General features: G+C 42.5%; 1 protein-coding gene and 1 long non-coding RNA gene across 4 annotated transcripts in view; both read right to left on the minus strand.

The window, feature by feature from the left end:
• Positions 1-21185, minus strand: part of rnf24 (ring finger protein 24) — a 159390-nt gene that overhangs the window by 102034 nt on the left and 36171 nt on the right. The window lies entirely within an intron of this gene.
• LOC148152239 (uncharacterized) lies at positions 169-19798 on the minus strand. 2 transcript variants are annotated; one of them, XR_015758484.1, is made up of 4 exons: positions 19429-19798; positions 16320-16489; positions 10482-10642; positions 169-507 (listed from the first exon to the last, which is right to left on the minus strand). It is a non-coding gene; the product is annotated as an uncharacterized LOC148152239 (long non-coding RNA). The 2 variants fall into 2 exon arrangements; XR_015758483.1 differs by lacking the exon at positions 16320-16489 and having other exon boundaries at positions 170-507; positions 19429-19791.

Here is a 21185-nt window from a genome sequence, read left to right on the forward strand (position 1 = left end):
TGGCTAAGATTGGTAACTGTGATGCTGCGGACCACTGGAAGAGCCTAAGATGGATCATCCACTCAGTACTTCTGGCTGAAGATTGTTGCGAATGCTTCAGTCATATCTTAATGACATCCCTAGTGAATGTAATTTACATATCATGTGCCTTACAAAGAAATTCACCTTTTAAAAAAGGGGCAACAAAAACAAGTGAGTTGACGATCTCCCTTTACTTAAAGTAATAAGCACTGTGTGAAACAATAATCAATCAATACACTTGGCAATTTTTTATGAAGCTTTCAGAGAGATTCTGGACAGATTTGCTTGAAGAGGCAAGGGAGTTCATGTCGTGAATACCAGTCTGTACAGCTGAAGGCACAACCCTTCATCTGGGCTCAGGGGTGGGATCAATGAGAGGATTGGGAGATTGGAAGATACCCTGTCTAAATTGCCATCTTGTGTGCACTCCGACTGCATCGAAATAGTGGTGGCACAGTATCGGTTTGTCATGGAAATCTTATCCTGCTGGAAAATATAAACAAAACAGGTACAAGCACATCAGACCACGAGACCTCTTAAGCAGCTCCTCAATACTCGGAAATCCACCCACTGTGTGTAACTTGAGGTTGCTGCACACACTTCTATGGTAACTGAAGCCTCATCCTCTTTGATTCGCAAATCAGGCAGCTTTATTTTCATCCAGGCTTTAACTTAATTAAAGGAACTTATTTTCGTGTTTGGAATAATTTATTTGCTGCTTATTTACTGGCAATACAGGACTTTTCAGACACATTTGTCAATCTGATTTCGAGTCATAGAGATTTACAGCATGGAAACAGACCCTTCAGTCCAACTCATCCGTGCCAACCAGATATCCCAACCCAATCTAGTCCCACCTACCAGCATCTGGCCCATATCCCTCCAAACCCTTCCTATTCATATACCCATCCAGATGCCTTTTAAATACTGTAATTGTACAAGCTTCCACCACTTCCTCTGGCAGCTCATTCCATATACGTACCACCCTCTGTTTGAAAAGGTTGCGGCTTAGGTTAGGTCTCTTTTATATCTTTCCCCCCTCACCCTAAACCTATACCCTCTAGGACTCCACCACTCCAGGGAAAAGAACTTGTCTGTTTATCCTATCCATGCCCCTCATGATTTTATAAACCTCTATAAGGTCACCCTTCAGCCTTCGCTGCTCCAGGAAACACAGTCCCAGCCAATTCAACCTCTCCCAACAGGTCCTTCCAACCCTGGCAACATCCTTGTAAATGTTTTCTGAATGCTTTCAAGTTTACAGCATCCTTCCGATAGGAAGGAGAGCAGAATTGCACGCAATATTCCAAATGTGTCCTAGCCAATGTCTTGTACAGCCGCAACATGATCTCCTAACTCCTACACTCAATGCTCTGACTAATAAAGGAAAGCATACCAAACACATTTTTCACTATCCTATCTACCTGCAACTCCACTTTCAAGGAGTTATGAACCTGCACTCCAAGGTCTCTTTGTTCAGCAACACTCTCTAGGACCTTACCATTAAGTGTATACATCCTGCTAAGATTTGCTATCCCAAAATGCAGCACCTCGCATTTATCTGAATTAAACTCCATCTGCCACTTCTCAACCCATTGGCACATCCGAACAAGATCCTGTTGTAATCTGAGGTAACCTTCTTTGCTGTCCACTACACCTCCAATTTTGGTGTCATCTGCAAACTTACTAACTGTACCTCTTATGCTCTCATCCAAATCATTTATGTAAATGACAAAAAGTAGAGGGCCCAGCACCGATCCTTGTGGCACTCCATTGGTCATAGGCCTCCAGTCTGAAAAACAACCCTCCACCACCACACTCTGTCTTCTACCTTTGAGCCAGTTCTGTATCCAAATGGCTAGTTCTCCCTGTATTCCGTGAGGTCTAACCTTGCTAACTAGTCTCCCAAGAGGAACCTGGTCAAATGCCTTACGGAAGTCCATATGGATCATGTCTACTGCTCTGCTCTCATTAATCCTCTTTGTTACTTCTTCACTCAATCAATTTGTGAGACATGACCTCCAATGCACCAAGCCATGCTGACTACACCCAATCAGTCCTTGCCTTTCCAAAGACATGTAAATCAGGATTCCCTTCAACAACTTGCCCACCACTTTTCCTTACCACCCTTCTTAAATAGTAGCTCCATCTTAGCCAACCTCCAGTCTTCCGGCACCTCACCTGCGATTATCGATGATACAAATATCTCAGCAAGGGGCCCAGCAATCACGTCCCTAGCTTCCCACAGAGTCCTAGGGTATACCTGATCAGGTCCTGGGTATTTATCCACTTTTATGCATTTCAAGACATCCAGCACCTCCTCCTCTGTAATATGGACATTTTTCAAGATGTCATCATCTATTTCCCCACATTCTATACCTCCCACGTCCTTCTCCACAGTAAACACTGATGCAAAATACTAATTTAGTATCTCCCCCACCTCCTGGGGCTCCACACATAGGTTGCCTTACTGATCTTTGAGGGGCCCTATTTTCTCTGATTTGAGTCATAGTTTTGATGGCTACTCTTCATAAAGGTGCCATCCTTTTACAACATTAACCACTATGCAAAGCTTTCTCAAAAGCTGAGTGGAGGACATAGAATCCAAGTTAGATTTAATGCCTTATTTCCTTTAGAGAGTTCAACGAAAGGTCAGAACTCTGGATGCTACAAGGTTCTTTACTGCTAGTAAATGGAAGTGTTATGCAGTGTTCAGTGACCAGCCATCACTGGGATTTCTTATCGTCTTTCCTTAAACTGGGGGCTCCCTTTCCAGAACACAAGAAGAAGATAAAACAAAACCTAGTTCCCTGCACAATCCTCTCTCTCTCTCAAAGAGCCTACAACTATGATTCAGATCGCCTGTGGAACAGATTGTCTGAAGCACTTTCAATGGCTTAACACAGAAATGCTGCCATCTTAACAATGTTTTCCTGCCTGGTATTCACCTGATAGTTATCTTTAACTTGTAAAAGATAATTCTTCTGTTGCACTCTCTCACTCAGACAGGCACTTCCTGAGGGTGTGCTTTTCCAGCCACTGAGTAGTCAGAAAATGTTGGAGATATTCTGGATGATGGAGTCAGATCTCCAGCACACCTGTGTGAAATGTATGCAATTTTTAAAGTAAAAGTATGTAAAAGAACAGCCAGAGAAATGGGAGGATATGGAAAACAATTTGTATTCTTCACTTTCTCTCCAATCATGTTCACTACAGCCTTTGTGCCCTAATATAAGTCAATGATTATCAATATCTGTTCTTCCCATCAGTTTCCAGTGGGAGATAGGTCTCAAGTGGGCACAACCTTCTCACTCACTGAGGCTGAGGTGGAAGGCAGCAGATTCAATTGCAGCTTCTGACATGAACTGGATCATTATTTGATGATAAAGAATTTCTAGAGCTATGAGAAATGAAATGTCACTATCCCCCTGCAACTACTTCCTCAATGTTGGTGATTTTCTCAAATAGAGGGTTGGGGTAGACATGATGGGACAAAGTGGCCTCTCTCTGGGTTGTAACTATTCTAGTGAGGGGGAGAGGCAGGAGGGTGGCCATTATTGTGAATTTCCTGAGGGAAACTTTGTTGTAGCATTTGTCCTGGAAATCCCAGGAAAGCCCTGGGATTTTCCCATTCCTCATGACCCTTCTGTGTGGGAGATATCCACCGAATCATCAAGTGGAGGACAGGAAAACCCCTGATATTTTTAAACTCAGACTCACTTTAGAAGCAAATTCCCGCTTGTCTGTGCACGCGTCTGATTGTGCAAGAATATGTGTTTGTGTGCCTCTGTATGTGTGAGGGTGTGAATGTGTATGCGTGTGTATGCCCGTGTGATGGTTTGTGTGTGTGTGCGTGTGTGTGAGTCTGTGTGAGAGCATGTGTGTGTGTGTCCCATCATTCTCCTTTACTGATAGGATTATGTTGCTGTTAAGCTCTGGCCCAGATAACTGGCCTCTTCACTGCACCTAAATATTTTAAGTCTGGCCTCAACCCCATAACATTTTGAAAAAACACAATTACAAAATAAATAGATAATTTCAACAATTAAGTATTCCAATAAATTCTTCCCTTTTTGTCAGAAAGAGTGTGGGGAGAAAGGTTTTTACAATAGTTAAGCGAATCGGTCTTCCTCAAGTTGGTTAATATTTAGGGAGTCTAGTAATGGTCAATGAGGGAATTGTAATTGTCCCTGACATTGACAATAGTGAAAGTGAATTGCTGATATCCTCCCATGAATAAATGTCATACTAAACTGGCAAACAATTGCAACAATTGAATTGTCAACACGGACCATACTGGCAAAAAGCCCGGTCAACCATGAGCGGGCCACCACTTACATAGCTGCTGTCAATGGCTTGAAGTGCAGCACAGCTCGCAATTTCTTTCTTGCAAGGTGGGAATGTTGGAAAAACCTCATCAACTTAAAATCAAGCAGTCAACAGGGAAAGGGTTTTGTGGATTTACTGTAACACTTTAAAGGAGTGTAAAGGAGTCAGAGGTCTTTCAAAAAGGGAAAGGATTTAAACACAGCCTGGGAAAGTCAGCTGTCTCTGAAGACCAAAAGGCATGAAACCCAATGCAGCTGCAAGGTGACTGACTTGAAGCCTGAAACTATCTAATACTCACAAGCCAAGTAACAGTGAGCCATCAGAACCTGGCCACTGGAAGTATGAGAATACAGAATGTTTCCCTGTATAAAGTAGAAAGGAAAACAAATGCATCCTGTTTATCAGTGTCTCTAAAATCAGTTGCACATTTTAAGCTGGACTTTCGTTTTTTTACTCCTTAGAGCATCGACCCTTTGACTTGGAACTAAATCACTCTTTGTTTCACTGTCACTAGGTCAAAACCCTGAAATTCCCTCTGTCACAGGACTAAGGATATCCCGACAGCTACAGTTCAAGAAGGATTAGATTAGATTCCCTACATCATGGAAACAGGCCATTTGGCCCAACAAGTCCATGCCGACCCTCCAAAGAGTAACCCACCCAGAGCCATTTCCCCACCCCTGACTAATACACCTAACACTATGGGGCAATTTAGCATGGCCAATTCACCTGACCTGCATATCTTTGGGACTGTGGGAGGAAACCCACGCAGACACTGGGAAGATGTGCAAACTCCACACAGACAGGCAGGAATCAAACCTGGGTCCAAAGGTGCTGTGAGGCAGCAGTGCTAACCACTGAGCCACTGGGCCGATCCTCAACGTCACCTTCCCAAAGGCAACTAGGACTCAGTGACAAATACTGTATTTCTCAGAGATACTGTCATCGCATAAGCAAATAAAAAATGCATAAAATGTGAATTTAATTTCTTCTCTTTTTATCTCTATTTATACCAGTCTTTTCTCATAAACACTTGGTTACTCTTATATACATTATTAACTCCCTCTTCAATTTCTGTTTTTGGCTTGGCTCTCTGTTGTATTTTTGACATGACACTATCATGTGCACACTTTTTCTTCTTCACCTTATTCTCTATCTTCCTTTTCTCATCAGGGAGCTCTGGGTTTGTTTGCCCTATATTTTCCTATTGTGGGAAAGTAACTCAACTGTGATCAAATCATCTCCTTGTTGAAGGCAGTCCATTATTCACCTATGGTTTTTCCCATCAGTTCCAGTCTATCTGACCCAGCTCTGTTCTTGTCCCACTGAACTCAGCTTTCCCTTAATTAATTATTGTTACTCTTGGTTATTCTTTGTCCTGTTCTACTGTTATCCCAAATGATACAATGACCACTGTCCCCTAAATGATACAACATAACCTGTGGTATAATATGAGTTGCGGGTGGCAGTGAGGAAAAGATGGTTGATAGGGAATGTGGGGAACACACCTTTGTCAACAGTCACAATCACAACTCTGCCCCGAATGATCAGTGACAGTATCATACTGACAGTCACCCGGGAACCATAGAAACGTAAGTGTAATTAATGTGGGACACACAAAAGTTTGGGACATGGCTTTCTGTCATGCTTCTCTGCTCTGGTGAAAATGGCACATGCACCCAGAAATTGGAAATGTTGCTCCTTAACATGACACTGTTCATTTTTGTGTTGGTGTGAAAGGGATCGTGTCGGGATTTACGAAAGCAGTGGCCAGTTAACTCTAAGGTAAGGCATGCTGTTTATATGGTTAGAACATGTTGTTTATATATATTTTAATAGCATTTCTTTTGGTTTTTGAACAAGTGATATGTGTGTTTGGCCTGTGTCTACGAAAGGATTTATTCATGAACAGAAGTATTTCTGGAGCCATGGTGGTTCCTTTTAAGACACAGTACAAGAGAGACTTCCTGGTCGTTAATGGGGTTACGTTTTCATTGAGTCAGTTTTATGAAGTTAAAAGTTAGGTTTCAGTTAGAAGTTTCTAGAATGGAACAATATTTAGCTTAGGACAAACATCCAGAGCTTGAAGAAAGCTCTGTTGGTGTATAATTTGCAGAAGTCTTGGCTGGATCTGGATGTGTAAGACATTTTCTCCTGTAGAGATTTGGCCAGGTTTGACAGTCAGAATCCTTTCCCAAAGAGTTGAAAGGTATATTGCTAGGGGGCACGCATTTGAGGTGAGAGGGGACAGTTCAAAGGAGAAGGGAGGGGCAACTTTCCTTTTAGGCAGAGAGTGGTAAGAGTGTGGAACAACTGCCAGGGGTGGTGGTGGTGGGGGGGTAGATATGAAAGGGCATTTAATCAGCTTTTGGATAAGCACTCAAATGTCTCTTCCCTTTATTCATAGGCGGGATGGTTAGAGAGTTTGTAGTTGGATACCAGAACTGGTGGTGGTGCAGTAGACAGCAAAGAAGGTTACCTCAGAATACAATGGGACCTTGATCAGATAGGTCACTGCAATAGCTTACCAAAGCTTTTCTTAGGCACAAAGCCACCCTCCCATGCAACTGTCGACCTCACTGTTCAGGTGATAGAGGGTGGAGGTTAGAAAAACTTTGGTATATCACTGCAGTACATCTGAGAATGTGGGAGTGAATACTGAAGAAGGTGGATGGAGTGCCTTTAGACAGCCTGCTGAGTCCTAGACAGTGTCAAGCTTCGAGAATATGGTTAGAACAACACTTATCCTGCCAAACAGAAAGCATTTCTTTCCACTTCTGACTTGCACTGAGTTCATAATGCTGTTGAATCTGCAGTGAGGACTGCAGATGCTGGAGATCAGAGCTGAAAATGTATTGCGCTTTTACAGCAACACATTTTCAGCTCAGTGTTGAATCTTTTTGGCTTGCACGTTTTTTTTGATTTGATTCATCTGAGCAATTAAGTTGTCTCAACACATACCTGCTCGAAAACACGTATCAGCAGGGGAGAAAGAGGCTAAGAAATAGCTTTGGCAGATAAGGTTAAGGAGAATCCAAAGTTATTCTATAAGTATATTAACAGTAAAAGAGTAACTAGAGAGAGACTAGTGTCCCTTAAAGATCAACGAGGCCATCTATGTGTGGAACCACAGGATGCTAAATGACTATTTCTCATCAATATTTATACCATGGAGAAAGAAATGGAAGATAGGAGTCTTGAGGAAATAAGTAGTGCTGTTTTGAAAGGAGTTCATGTTACTGAAGAGATGATGCTATACATAAAGGTAGATAAATCCCCAAGACCTGAGCTGAGAAAGTCAGGAATCAGTTGTACGAAGACTCTGGAAAGATGCTACCACATTCTCAGGACCAGGAATTTAAACATTGGATAGGTTAGCCTTCCAGATGTGAAGGAAATTCTCTCTGGTGTGAGTACTGCAAAGGTATGTTATTAGGATTAATGTGATTGCCTTTTAGTGTTTGTTTTGAAATCTTTAAACTTTTTTTGGCTTACTCGATTTCATTTTCATTTCCTTAGCATTATTAATTTCTGTTTCATTAAAACCAAATCTGCAGCATTGTATGTTTGTGTTCCAGTGAAACAAAGGTATGAAGTATCAAATCAGATTTCAGTGATTGCCCTAGAATTACAGGTAGTTCTTCTAAAATGTGATGGTTATGTTCTTGCGTGACACCACTTAAAGTGTTGGTGAGTAATTGCATTACAGCCACTGCATGATTTAAACATTTGCGCTTTTGAAACAGTGTCCCCAATTCGTCAATCATGTTCCAGCAAATTTGCACTCAACGAAATGCGCGTTATAGCAGAACGACCTGTGCATCAATTGAGTTCATAAGAATTCATTGGCTGCCTCTATTCCTGTTGATATTAGGTGTGTGTTACAGCATTCCGTCTAATTCCTTTTCTTCTCCGATGTCTGTGCACAGCCTACACTTCTGGCATTGGGAATCAATGCTGAGATCAGCATCAGCACACTGTTTACCACACACGGAATACTGAAACACTGCTGAACAGGAACAATGGGAAGAAACACAGTAAACCTGGTAGGAGCAGGCCTGACTTTCATGTTTTACTTTGGATGGCAGCAAGGCCTTTGAAAAAATATGGTACTTCGTTGGCTCCAGTCCTCGGAGATCAAGAGTTCTTGGTAAGGCGTCATTTGTAATGTTCAAAAGTAGTTACAAAAGTACATGTAAAGTGCATAAATGTCTTGGACCTGTCAACAGACCTGTCAAAATTAATAATCAAAACTATGAAAAGCAACTTTAAAGAGGACACCTCAGGAAGGACATACTGGCACTGGAGCGTGTCCAGTGGAGATTCACATGGATGATCCCTGGAATGGTAGGCCTAACATATGAGGAACGGCTGATGATCCTGGGATTGTATTCATTGGAGTTTAGAAGATTAAGGGGAGATCTAATAGAAACTTACAATATAATACATGGCTTGGAGAGGGTGGACGCTAGGAAATTGTTTCCGTTAGGCGAGGAGACTAGGACCCGTGGACATAGCCTTAGAATTAGAGGGGGTAAATTCAGAACAGAAATGCGAGACATTTCTTCAGCCAGAGAGTGGTGGGCCTGTGGAATTCATTGCCACAGAGTGCAGTGGAGGCTGGGACGCAAAATGTCTTCAAGGCAGAAATTGATAAATTCTTGATGTCACAAGGAAATAAGGGCTACGGGGAGAATGCGGGTAAGTGGAGTTGAAATATCCATCAGCCATGATTGAATGGCGGAGTGGACTCGATGGGCCGAATGGCCTTACGTCCGCTCCTATGTCTTATGGTCTTATGGACCTGTGAAGGGAACCTGCCAGGTGTGTCAAGAGGATCCATCAAAAATGTTAAGATGACCTGTCAGAAGTGTTAAGGTATCCTGACAAATACAACCATCAAGCACTTAAAGGTCCTACCCATTAAATCTTTGAAAACTATGTTGGGACTGTTAAAACTAATCTCTGTTTGCTGTTGAACTCTGTTGACATAAGCCTACAGGTTACCATTACTGGAGGACTAATTTCACAACTTCCGCAATCAGAGTAAGCCACTAGCCAATTCAGTTTGGCAACTCCAAGTGGTTACAGACTCTTTAAACTGGGATTAGAAATGAATTCCCAGGTTTGTTGCTTCAAGGAAATGTGCATTTAATTTAAATATTTATTCCTACTTTTCTTATATTTGTCCTATTCACTATGTAGTTGAAGGAAAATAAATGTAATATAATGAAGTCTGAAACAGACACATCTCATCTCGTCGCACGGTCTACCCAAAGTAGATCTGAGTTAGCATGGTAAATGTAAGGGCAAAATTGGTGAGTGGGGTCATGGCTTGGTATGAGTTGGAAATGGGGACATAAAGGGCAATTGGGTTTGGTATAGGGGAATACAGGCTAGCATATAGGATGTAAGTGTTAAACAAGTGGATATAGGCGCATAAATTGGTGTGGAGGGAATGGAGGAGTATAGGAGTGGATATAGGGGCTTGGATTGGTATGGAGGGGATGTGAGGGTACAGGGCATGAAGGTGACAAGAGTTGGCATGGATGAAGTATGGTGAGTGTGAGGCGGCTGAGGTGAGATGAGGGGAGAGTTAGAGGGCTGTTTATGTTTTCTTTTGGTACGGTATGATACCAGTACACCAATGCACCGTTTTTTTGTCCACACTACCTCCATACCTGGTAATGTACTTTAAGCTCAGGATTTCCTGACCTGATTTGTAATACTGTCCCCCTCTCTAGACTGAGAATCTGAGAATCATGCAGCCATTTGAAAAAGGTGCTCTGACAGTACACTAGGCTGGCAGCCAGGGGGGTGGGGGGGGGAGGGGAGGTTAAAGCTGGAATGTCTCACTGACTACCTAACACCGTAGTTATTATTCATTAGGTTCATGTGCTTTCACCTATAAGCACAAACAAGAAGCACTTTTAAAAAGCAAGGACTGGCAGATTTTAGACTATTAATCTGGGATTTATTGAACTAATACACCTAGATCTTAGCTGGAATGTGTGTTGATCTGCTCGTGATCATTACCAAACAAATAATACAGATTAGTCAACTGTCTCCTTCCGCAATCTAAAACCCATAACACTTATTTTAACAAAATATACAGTTATTTTAATTCTCACCCTGTGTTGCCTGCTCCTTCAGCTTTCCCTTACTCAGATACAGAGATGAATACAGTAATTGGGTGGTACAATGGAGTTGCTTGGAAACAAGGTCAAAGTGTATGGGCGTGGGAATGTGCAGCTGCAACATCCTCATTTCGATAACATTAAAACATGCGAGTCTGGTAAAAATGACAAAGTAATTAATTAACAGCTTATTATTTACTGCTACTTTCTAATAAATGAAATAAATGTACATCATTTTTATGATGTTATACATTGGTCATCAATAAAACGTTGCTATATTTAATTAAATAGTAATTATTGCCCTTTAAGTCTTATATATCAGACTATATACTAACTCTTAATATGTTTTTCTTCAATTTATTCTTTCACAGGAAATGGGTCTCACTGGCTGGGCCAGCATCTATTGCCCGTCCCCAGTTGCCCTTGAGAAGGTGGTGGTGATCTGCCTTCTTGAACAGCTACAGCTCAACTGCTATGGGTTGACCAATAAAGGAAATGGCCGTGTGTTTGGAGGGTGTTGTCTGAGGATCTCTGGTGAATTTCTGCAGTGCACCTTGTATACAGTAGACACTGCTGCTACTGAGGATTGGTGGAGGGAGTGAATGCTTGTGGATGTAATGCCAATCGAGTGGTCTGCTTTTATCCTGGATGGTGTCAGGCCTCTTGAGTGTTGTTGGAACTGCACACATCCAGAGCAAGTGGGGAATATTCCATCATACTCCTGCCTTGTAGATGGTGAACAGACTTTAGGGAGGCAGGAATTGAGTTACTCGGCGCAGCATTCCTAGCCTCTGACCTGCTTCTGTAGCAACTGCAGAGTCGAGTCCAGTTGGGTTTCTGGTCAATAACACCCCAAGGGTTGACAGGGTTGTTTCTTCTGTTGTCTCTCCCGGTGCCTGGGTTGACCCCAGGTGGTTTATCCAGTTTCACTTCTTTGTTGAGACTTTGTAGCAACTGATACAAAATTGATTGGCTTTCTAGGCCATTTCAGAGAGCAGGTGAGAGTCAACCACATTGCTATGGGTCTGGAGTCACATGTAGGCCAGATGGGGTGAGGATGGCAGATTTCCTTCCCTGAAGTACATTTGTGAACCAGATGAGTTTTTCTGACAATTGACGATGTTGATAGTGGGGATTCAATGATGATAACATCATTGAATGAAAAGGAACAGTGTTTAGATTGTCTCTTATTGGAAATGGCCATTGCCTGGTATCTGCCCGAAACGTCGATTTTGAAGCTCCTCGGATTCTGCCAGAACTGCTGTGCTCTTCCAGCACCACTGATCCAGAAATCTGGTTTCCAGCATCTGCAGTCATTGTTTTTACCTCCGAGTTTGCCTGGTATTTGTCAGGCATGGATGTTATTTGCCACTTGTCAGCCTAAGCCTGGATACATCCAGATGTTGTTACAATTGCACAAGGACTGCTTCAGTATCTGAAGAGTCATAAATGGAGCTGAACATTGTGTAATCATCAGCAAACATCCTCACTTCCGACCTTATGATGGAGGGAAGGTCATTGATGAAGCAGCTGGAGATGGCTGGGCCTAAGACACTACCTTGAGGAACACTTGAAGAAATGTCCTGCAGCTGAGATGACTGACGTCTAACTACCATGATCATCTTCCTAGGTGCCAGGTATGACTCCAACCAGTGTGGAGTTTTCTCCTGAGACCCACCTCACTCTGCCTGGGCTACTTGATGCCATACTCTGCTGAATGCAGCCTTAATGTCAGGGCTGTCACTCTCACCTCACCTCTGGAATTCGGCTTTTTTGTCCCTGTTTGAGCCAAGGCTGTAATGAGGTCAGGTGCAGAGTGGCCCTTGGCAGAACCCAAACTGGGCGTCACTGAGCAGGTTATTACTGAGCAGGTGCTGCTTGACAGCACTGTTGATGACACCTTCCATCACTTTACTGATTGAGAGTAGACCCATGGGGCAGTAGTTGGCAGGATTTGATTTGTCCTGCTGTTTGTTTACAGGACATACCTGGACAATTTTCCACAATGTTGAGTAGATTCCAGTGTTGTAAATGCACTGGAACAGGTTGGTTATAAAAGCCGCAAGTTCTGGAGCAAAAGTCTTCAGTACTATTGCCAGAATGTTGTCAGGGCTCATAATCTTTGCAGTATTCAGTGTCTGCAACCATTTCTTGATATCACTTGGAGCTGGGGACCACTGGAAGAGACTGAGATGCATCATCCATTTGGCATTCCTGGCTGAAGATTGCTTTTTCACTGAGAGTTGGGCTCTTCCATCACTGAGGATGGGGGTATTTATGGAGTCGCCTCCTCTACTGAGTTGTTTAATTGTCTATGATCATTCATAACTAGATGTAGTAGGATTGCAGAGGTTGGATCTGATCCGTTGGTTGTGGGATTATTCAGCTCTGTTTACCATCTGCTGTTTGGCATACAAGTAGTCCTGATTTGTGGCTTCACCTGTTTGACACCTCTCTTCAGGTATGTCTGGTGCTGCTCATAGCGTGCCCTCCTGCACTCTCTATTGAACCAGGGTTGATCTCCTGGCTTGATGGTAATGGTTGAGTGAGGAATACGCCAGGCCATGAGGTTACAGATTGTACTGGTATACAATTCTGCTGCTGCTGATGTCCCCCAGCACCTCGTGGATGCCCAGTCTTGAGTTGCTAGATCTGTGAGACTACTAGTCTGTGAGACAGCTCTCCCAGTGTTGGTACTAGCTTCCAGGTGTTAGTAAGGAGGACTTTGCAGGGTTGACAGGGTTGTTTCTTCTGTTGTCTCTCCCGGTGCCTGGGTTGACCCCAGGTGGTTTATCCAGTTTCACTTCTTTGTTGAGACTTTGTAGCAACTGATACAAAATTGATTGGCTTTCTAGGCCATTTCAGAGAGCAGATGAGAGTCAACCACATTGCTATGGGTCTGGATTCACATGTAGGCCAGATGGGGTGAGGATGGCAGATTTCCTTCCCTGAAGTACATTTGTGAACCAGATGAGTTTTTCTGACAATTGACGATGATTTCACGGTCATCATTAGACTGATAACTACAGACATCTTTAACTGAATTCAACTTTCACTATCCATGACAGCAATCAAACCTGGATCCTCAAAACATTAGCTGTCATCAAACTCAATACAAGGCTGGTTTTAACTAGCCTGTTTGCACCCGTTCAGATTTGTGAATGCACGCATATGACTGGAGAAGGATGTTAACACCGGGTCCTCCAATTTTTAAAAAGAGGAATTAGAGATTTAGGCAATAATCCAGTGATTTCTTTGGCACACTGAGCTCTGCGTGGATGTGGATATCCAATGAGGAAAGGATTCTGTTTGACTGACTTTGTCTTCAACGTCATTGCCATTAACTATCAATCAGCTCTCGAGAGCTTTACCATCAACACTCGTCCTTGAAAGATGTTTACTTGCCTGAGGCACCAGTAAATAGGATTTCCATTGAAGAGACATAGCTCGGTGAATAACAATGTTCCCAGAAAAACTCCAAGGGAACGTTTGGAAAAAGGAAAACACAAAGCTTTGAAGCCAATTGTGTTGGGAAATTGTTACTTGGCTTTGATTAATTAAACATCCAAACTTCCTACTCCAAATCAGATGAACTTGAGTCTCTTTGTTTGCCAAGGTAAGTTTGAGGGTTTGCCAAGAAGGTTTTATGAGGTAAGGTTGAGTCTGCATCGATTGACATTTAGAAAAATTAATGATGGTCCTGTTGAAACATGGAAGACCCTGAGGGAATGTGACAGAGCAGATGGTGACAGGATGCTTCTCCCTGTGGAAGAGACTAAAACTGGGTGGTACAGATTAAAGATAAGAGGTCTCCTACTCATGATGAGGAAAAGTCGTCTTGTCTCAGAAGATTGTTGGTCAATGGAATTTTCTTTCTCAGAAAGCAGTGCAGGTGACATCACTGAATACCTTTAAGTCTTCTTCAGATAGCCTGTGGATTTGTAAAGGAATCAAAATTGTGGACAGGAGAGTAGAGAACACAATCAGATCAACCATCTTCTTGTCAGAAAGTGGAGCAGATTTGAAGCAACAAGAACCTACTCCTGCTCCTAACTGACTTATTTGTGCATGGTATGAGTTATTCTGAGACTGGTTAACCTTCCCTTGATTTTCGCAACTAACTATTAAAAACACAGACATGTTGGGGGAAGTTCTCCCCCACAAAATGTGGAGAACTTTAAAATGAATCAATCAGTTGCAGCAACATTTTTGTCTTACAATCTTATATTCCTGTTAACTATTCCCTCTCTTCTCCACTGAAAACACGCATCTATATTACACCTTCACCACCACCATGCAACACAAAACACTTTAGAATCAGTCAAGCACCTTTTAAAGGGTGGTCACTGACGTATTGTAGGAAATGTGGTAGCCAATTGCATACAGTAAACTCCTCCCCCCCCACCCCCCCCAAAGTGCAACGTGATAATGACCAGCTTTCTGAGTGATGTTGGTTGAGGAACCTGGATACCAGAGAAGACTTCTATGGTCTTCTTTGAAATAATACCATGGGATCTTTTACATCTCACTGGAACACAGAGGTAGGGCGTTGGTTTTACGTCTCATCTGAAAGAAATGTAATCTTTAATTGCCTTTCTGTCCACGCTTTGTACCATGTTCAGTGCTATCCTGGATTATCCCAAACACCAATACACTCTCTCAATTCTCATCCCCTTCCACACTTCATTATGTGGACAATCAACACTCAACAACCTGCCTCCATTTTAGTTTACTCCTTCCCAGATACTCACAACAGCATCATACATTTATATAGAAATTTCAACATTTGCAAAAAATATCCTGAGACACATTAAAAGGGAATGTAAACAGTCAAATATTTATTACTGAGCCACGTGAAGACACAGCAAAGCAGGTGACCAAAAGCTAGGTCAAAGAGACGGCTTTAGAAAGCATCTTAAGAGTTCAAAATAGAGAGCTTTATGTTGTGAGTTTGATTCCAACAGAGTGTTTCACGTGTTGTGGCAATGCTTATGTTATCTCCCATAACACAAAAAAAACTGGGTGTTGTAGTATTGAAAAATCCAACAATGTTTTATTGCGGCTATCCTATTATGAAGCCATTGAGTTACAATGAGAGAGTATGCTACTAATGGAGTGTCACGCTTTAAGTCATCCTAATTAAGATGGAGATTGCAATCTTTAAACAGTCAGGTCACATGCTATGAAAATATCATAAGCATGTCTCTTAAAGATACACTTACATACCTTGAGACACAACATAGCGTCTTTTTTTCCTGAAAATAAAAGCACATACTAAAAAGATAAACACGCTTGTACATAGGCACAAGTTGTCAATCCGATAACTGTTCATGCAGGTAAACAGTTTACAACACTAAATTTCAAAAAATCAATATAACATTTATAAGTTTGACTTATGGTGATCAAATACATGCCTGAAGAGGTACATGTTGGTCTCTGTTGCACTTGTTTAATCACTCGGTTGTCTTGTTGCTTGGTTTGCTGCTGTATCACTAACAATCATCACTGGACTGTTCTTCCTCCCTCCCTCCACTTATGATTGTGTGCTCAACGTGGTCTGAGCTGGGTTCCATCCCTTTACAGTTCAACACCATGATCAGCAATGACGCCATGTGATCTGAGCTGGTTGTACATTTTAGAAAACTTTGCTGTTCTCCAAGTATTTGGATAAATACATTGTGCAAGCCATCCTTCCATCTCCATGGACTCCATCTACACTTCTTGCTGCCTCAGAAAAGCAGCTAACATCATCAAAGACCCCTCCCAACCCGGTTATAATCTCTTCCAATCTCTTCCATCAGGCAGAAGGTACAAAAGCTTAAACACACGTACCAATAGATTCAAGAACAGCTTCTTCTCTGCTGTTATTAGACTTCTGAATGGACCTTTCAAATTTCAAATTTAACGTTGAGCTCTCCCTTTGTGCATCTTCTCTGCAGGTGTAACATTGTATTCCTCGCTCTGTTCTATGACCCTTATGCACTTTGTGTGATCTGCCAGTACTGCACACAAAACAAAACGTTTCACTATACCTAGGTACATGTCACAATAATAAATCAAATCAAATCAAAAGTATTTGTATATGGATTGTGAACTGTGCTCTCTGTCCAGTGTGCTGCTTTTGTAGTTCTCTACTCGCTCAGTTGTCATGTATCTCTTTCATTCTCTTCTTTAAGCAAGAATTTCCACTCTCTCAGAATGGTAAAATAATTGAAGGGTAAGGCCATTCATACTTGCCTTCTAAGCATCGGCTGTGCTGGAGATGGTAATTCCTTCTCCATTGGCATTGCGCGAAAATATAGCAGTACAGTGTAAGAATCTTGGTTGTTACTTGACATCTATTAATCATGGCTTTGATAGTGCATATCATACGTCGGTTGGATCATTTGAGCGTGGACAATGAGTTGATGATGTTAGAGGGTCACTTCCCACTAGTAAGCCTTGAAATAGTGTGCCAGTTCACTGCGGTTCATTGTCAAAGACAATCTGTCAACATCTCAAATAAATTGAAAACAGTGCTGCTCATGTCGCTGACAGTCATACCCATCCTATTGCCAAGTTGTCTTAACAATAGGAAAGTTAGAGAAATAATCTGTCTTCAATGTGCACTATAACTCTATTAATACTTCTGTCTAAGGAATGGATGGAATATCGTGAGGATGTAGAGGCTCCCTCTGCTGCTGGGGTTGGTACATGAGGACATTGTGAAACTTGAAGGGGTTCAGAAATGATTGACAAGGATGTTGCCAGGGTTGGAGGATTTGAGCTATAGGGAGAGGCTGAAGAGGCTAGGCCGGTTTTCCCTGAAGCATCGGAATGCTGAGGGGTGCCCTTATAGAGGTTTATAACATCATGAGAGGCATGGATAGGGTAAACAGAGAAAGTATTTTCCCTGGGGTAGGGAGTCCTGAACTAGATAGAGAGCATAGGTTTAGAGTGAGAGGGGTAAGATATAAAAGAGACCTAAGGGGCAACATTGTCACACAGAGGATGGTACGTGTATGGAATGAGCTGCTATAGGAAGTGGTGGAGGCTGGTATAATTACAACATTTAAAAGGCATCTGGATGGGTAAATGAATAGGAAGGGTTTAGAGGGATATGGGCCAAGTGCTGGCAAATGGGACTAGATTAGGTTAGGTTATTTGTTCAGCATGGACAAGTTGGCCTGAAGGGTCTGTTTCCGTGCTGTACATCTCTATGACTCTATGACATGTGCCATGTCTCACATGCATTCACAAGTCATCTCCTGATTCATTCTGGCCAATATACCACTTCACATATTTGCCCTCTGGATGTTCAATATCCGTGTTTAAAATGGACATGATATCTTGGTGTAATGCTTTAGTGTCTGCCCTTGAAAATGACTTGTCATTATACTGCCAGTTAATCTCTATATGGCCAATATGAACAAATTCCTCAAATGGAAGGTGGAACTTCAGCTCTCCATTTGTTCTAAAGGACTTCCATATTGGACAGTGGGCACCAACATTTCAGGGCACACTCCATAGGCATCCCACATCCAAGGACATTGGTACTTACATTGTGCCAACCTCTAGGAACCTTCATGGCACATCTCTGATCAACTTCCAGGATCCTTCTGAACATCAAAGCTGTACCTCGGACTGTACCACCAACTCTCATTCTAACGTTACAGTAAGGACATTGTGTGCTCAGGGACTCAGATCCTGGACTGGACCGGGGGGGCATTTCCAGACTCTTCAGTTGCTCTCTTGACCGTCTGTTACTGTGAACCTACCTAAATGGTCACAGTATTTCTGCCTCGCATTGTACTGACTTTTTGTGCTTTGCCCCTTTCGCCAGTCATAGCAGGCTAACAGTGCTGCTGTAATGTTGTGCTGTTTAGTCCAGACACATAGTTAGGAAGCTTGCACTGGTAATCAACAGTCTTCAGTCGTCAGGTCAAGGTGGTTTGCCCTTGCTCAGGGATTCCGGCACAGGGTCAGTCAAAGGTCAGTACCAGACAAGGAACTTGGGAATGGTCAGATTGCCAGTCTAGGTGGTCAGAGTCAGTGTACTCTTCACATATGGGGTGAGGAGCCGAATGTTGGGGCAGTTCACCAGCCGTCTTTTTGCCATAATTGGGGCTGTTTCTTCCCAGATTAAGAGAGAGCTGGTACTACAGGAAATAGTAAGAGGAGTATATCGGTCAGCCCGTCAAGCTTGCCCCACCATTCACATTCAACAAGATCGGACTGATCTGCACTCCTCTTCTACACCAGCTCAGCAAAGCTGTCAACTCCCTGCTTACTCAAAAATCTATCGACCACCTCTTTAATTACACCTCGTGATCTAGCGATGAATTATGAGACCGTTATATCCTCTTCTCACATATTACAATGCAGTGATGATAACATGAGTGCTTCTTTTAAAGGCTTTCTGACAAACTAGCCCTGAGACCTAACACAGCACTTTGGGCTGATGCAGCTCCAGGTATGGTCAGCACTGGTGGGGCAGAGATGTGCAGGAGGCTGGAATTGAGGGAGGTCAGGGTCTTGGAGCTGGCTGGAAATGATAGGACAGGGAATGCCGCAGAGAGATCTGGACATAAGGGATAGAATTTTAGAAAAGACACTACCCTTGGAACATATCAACATTGGACTTAAAGAATGTGTGTGCCATTCAGCCCCTCGTGCCAATTCTGTTATTCAGTAACAGCATGGGCTGGTCTCATTGTGGTCTCAACTCCACCTTCCTGTGTGTCACCCTTGACTCTCTTGTCTATCAGAAACCAGTGCGAGAGGAAGCCACTGTAAGGCAACAAACATGCCAGTCAGAGGTGACAGGGACTTGCTGTGAGTCAAGATTGTGCAGCAGAGATTTGTATGAGCTCAGATTTACAAAGAGTGAAAGGTAGGAGCAGAAGCACACTGGGGGGAGTGATCGAGTCTGGAAGTAACAAAAGTTCCCAAAATATCTTACCTTCCTCATCCAGCAAGCTAGGGAGTTTTCAGCATTTCAATAATTATCGAGTGAGTAAGTGTTTCATGTCATAACTCTAGAGCAGTCATAATAAAGGAGGAGCATCTCTCTCTCTGCAGAGTGGCTAGAATGTGGAACTAACTTCTACTCGCGAGTATCTCAGACACAAGCAGCATAGAAATAAAGCAGAAAAGAATAAACGGAGAGTTTGACAAAATTAGAGTGAAAAGAGGCTCAATTGAAGTATAAACCTGGGAATTATCCAGTTGTGCTAAATGGTGGATTTCTCTGCTGGAAATTGATTATAAATTATTATGTGATGTTTGTGTAAAGTCTGCTTTTCAGTCTATGGATAGCAAACATCCATGGTGCCAGGTTTCTTGGTTGCGGAACATTTTCCATCTCTGTTGCCAAGAAAGGGCACAGTGAACAGGAAGGAAGCAAAGCAGATGCTTCCCCTCCATCTGTATCTAACAGCCTCAAACCACAAGCAGCATGAAATGGTTCTGAATTTGGCACATGTTTTGACAATTATTTGGCAGCCACACTGACAATGATTCACTGTCTGAGAAATGGAACAGAAAATGTCGAGGTGCCCGCTAATTCCACTTGGGAGGATGTCGTTGTGTGGAGGGGTGGGGAACAATGGAGTTTCCAGGACTGGATTAAAGGCCTTTAATTAACCAAAACTTGCATCAAATAAAGATTATCCCTCACCTCCCACGTCCTGCGTTTTTTCCTAATATATGCAGGAAATTAAACATTTCATCCCAGTTTCATAGTGAATAAATGATAGCTTCTTCTCAAACTATAAATGAGAGAATTCTAGAACTGGAGAATCAAGAATGGTTAGGAATGTGTACAGTGTTCGTCTCCTCATGGAAGGACACGTGTAAATATGTTGGAGACAGTTCAGAGAACATTTACTGGACTATTATCTGGAATGGACAAGTTGACTTTTGGGGAAAGATTGAACAGACTATGTACTGGGGTTCAGCACAGCAAAGCAGCCTGATTAAAACATGTAAGATTTTGTGGGGTTTTAGCAGGGTGAATCTTCCTCTTGTGGCAGTATCTAGAATTAGGTGTTGCTGTTTAAAAATAATGAATTGTCCATTTCTGAGCGCGATGACGAGAAATACTTTCTCATGGAGGGTCGGAGTCTTTGAAAGCAGAGTCTTCAAGGCAGGGCTAAGAGATAAAGCAGCGTGGTCCAATCCCACTTCTAATTAGTCTGCTTGTATGGTTGATCCCTTATCTCAATGCCATATTCCAACACCATACCCGTTGATGCCTATACTATCTATATCTGTCTTATTCTTGAATATACTCAGTGCCTTGGCCTCCACAGCCTTCCGTGATAGAAAATTCCACAGGCTGACCATCCTGAATGAAGAAATGTTTCCTTATCTCAGTCTTAAGTAGCTTACCCTGTATCCTGAGACTCCTGGTTCTGGACTCCCCAACCAGGGAAACATTCTCCCTGCACCTGGTCTGTCTAGACCTGTTACCATTTTTTATATTTCAATCAGATTCTCGTTCATCCTTCTAAACTCCACTGAAGACAGGCCAATTCGATCCAATCTCTCCTCACTCAACAGTCCTGCAACCCTGTCATCAACCTACTGAATCTCCCCTGGTCTCCCTCTATAGCATGTAAAATGTTAGCAGGTATGGAGAACACAACTGCATGCAGTACTCTATTTAAAGTCTTACCAAGGCTCTGTATAACTGCAGTAAGACATCTCTACTTCTGA

This window comes from Chiloscyllium plagiosum, unplaced genomic scaffold, assembly GCF_037043375.1.
Source record: "Chiloscyllium plagiosum isolate Xiang-an unplaced genomic scaffold, Cpla_swu_hap1 HiC_scaffold_1, whole genome shotgun sequence".
Classification (NCBI taxonomy): domain Eukaryota; kingdom Metazoa; phylum Chordata; class Chondrichthyes; order Orectolobiformes; family Hemiscylliidae; genus Chiloscyllium; species Chiloscyllium plagiosum.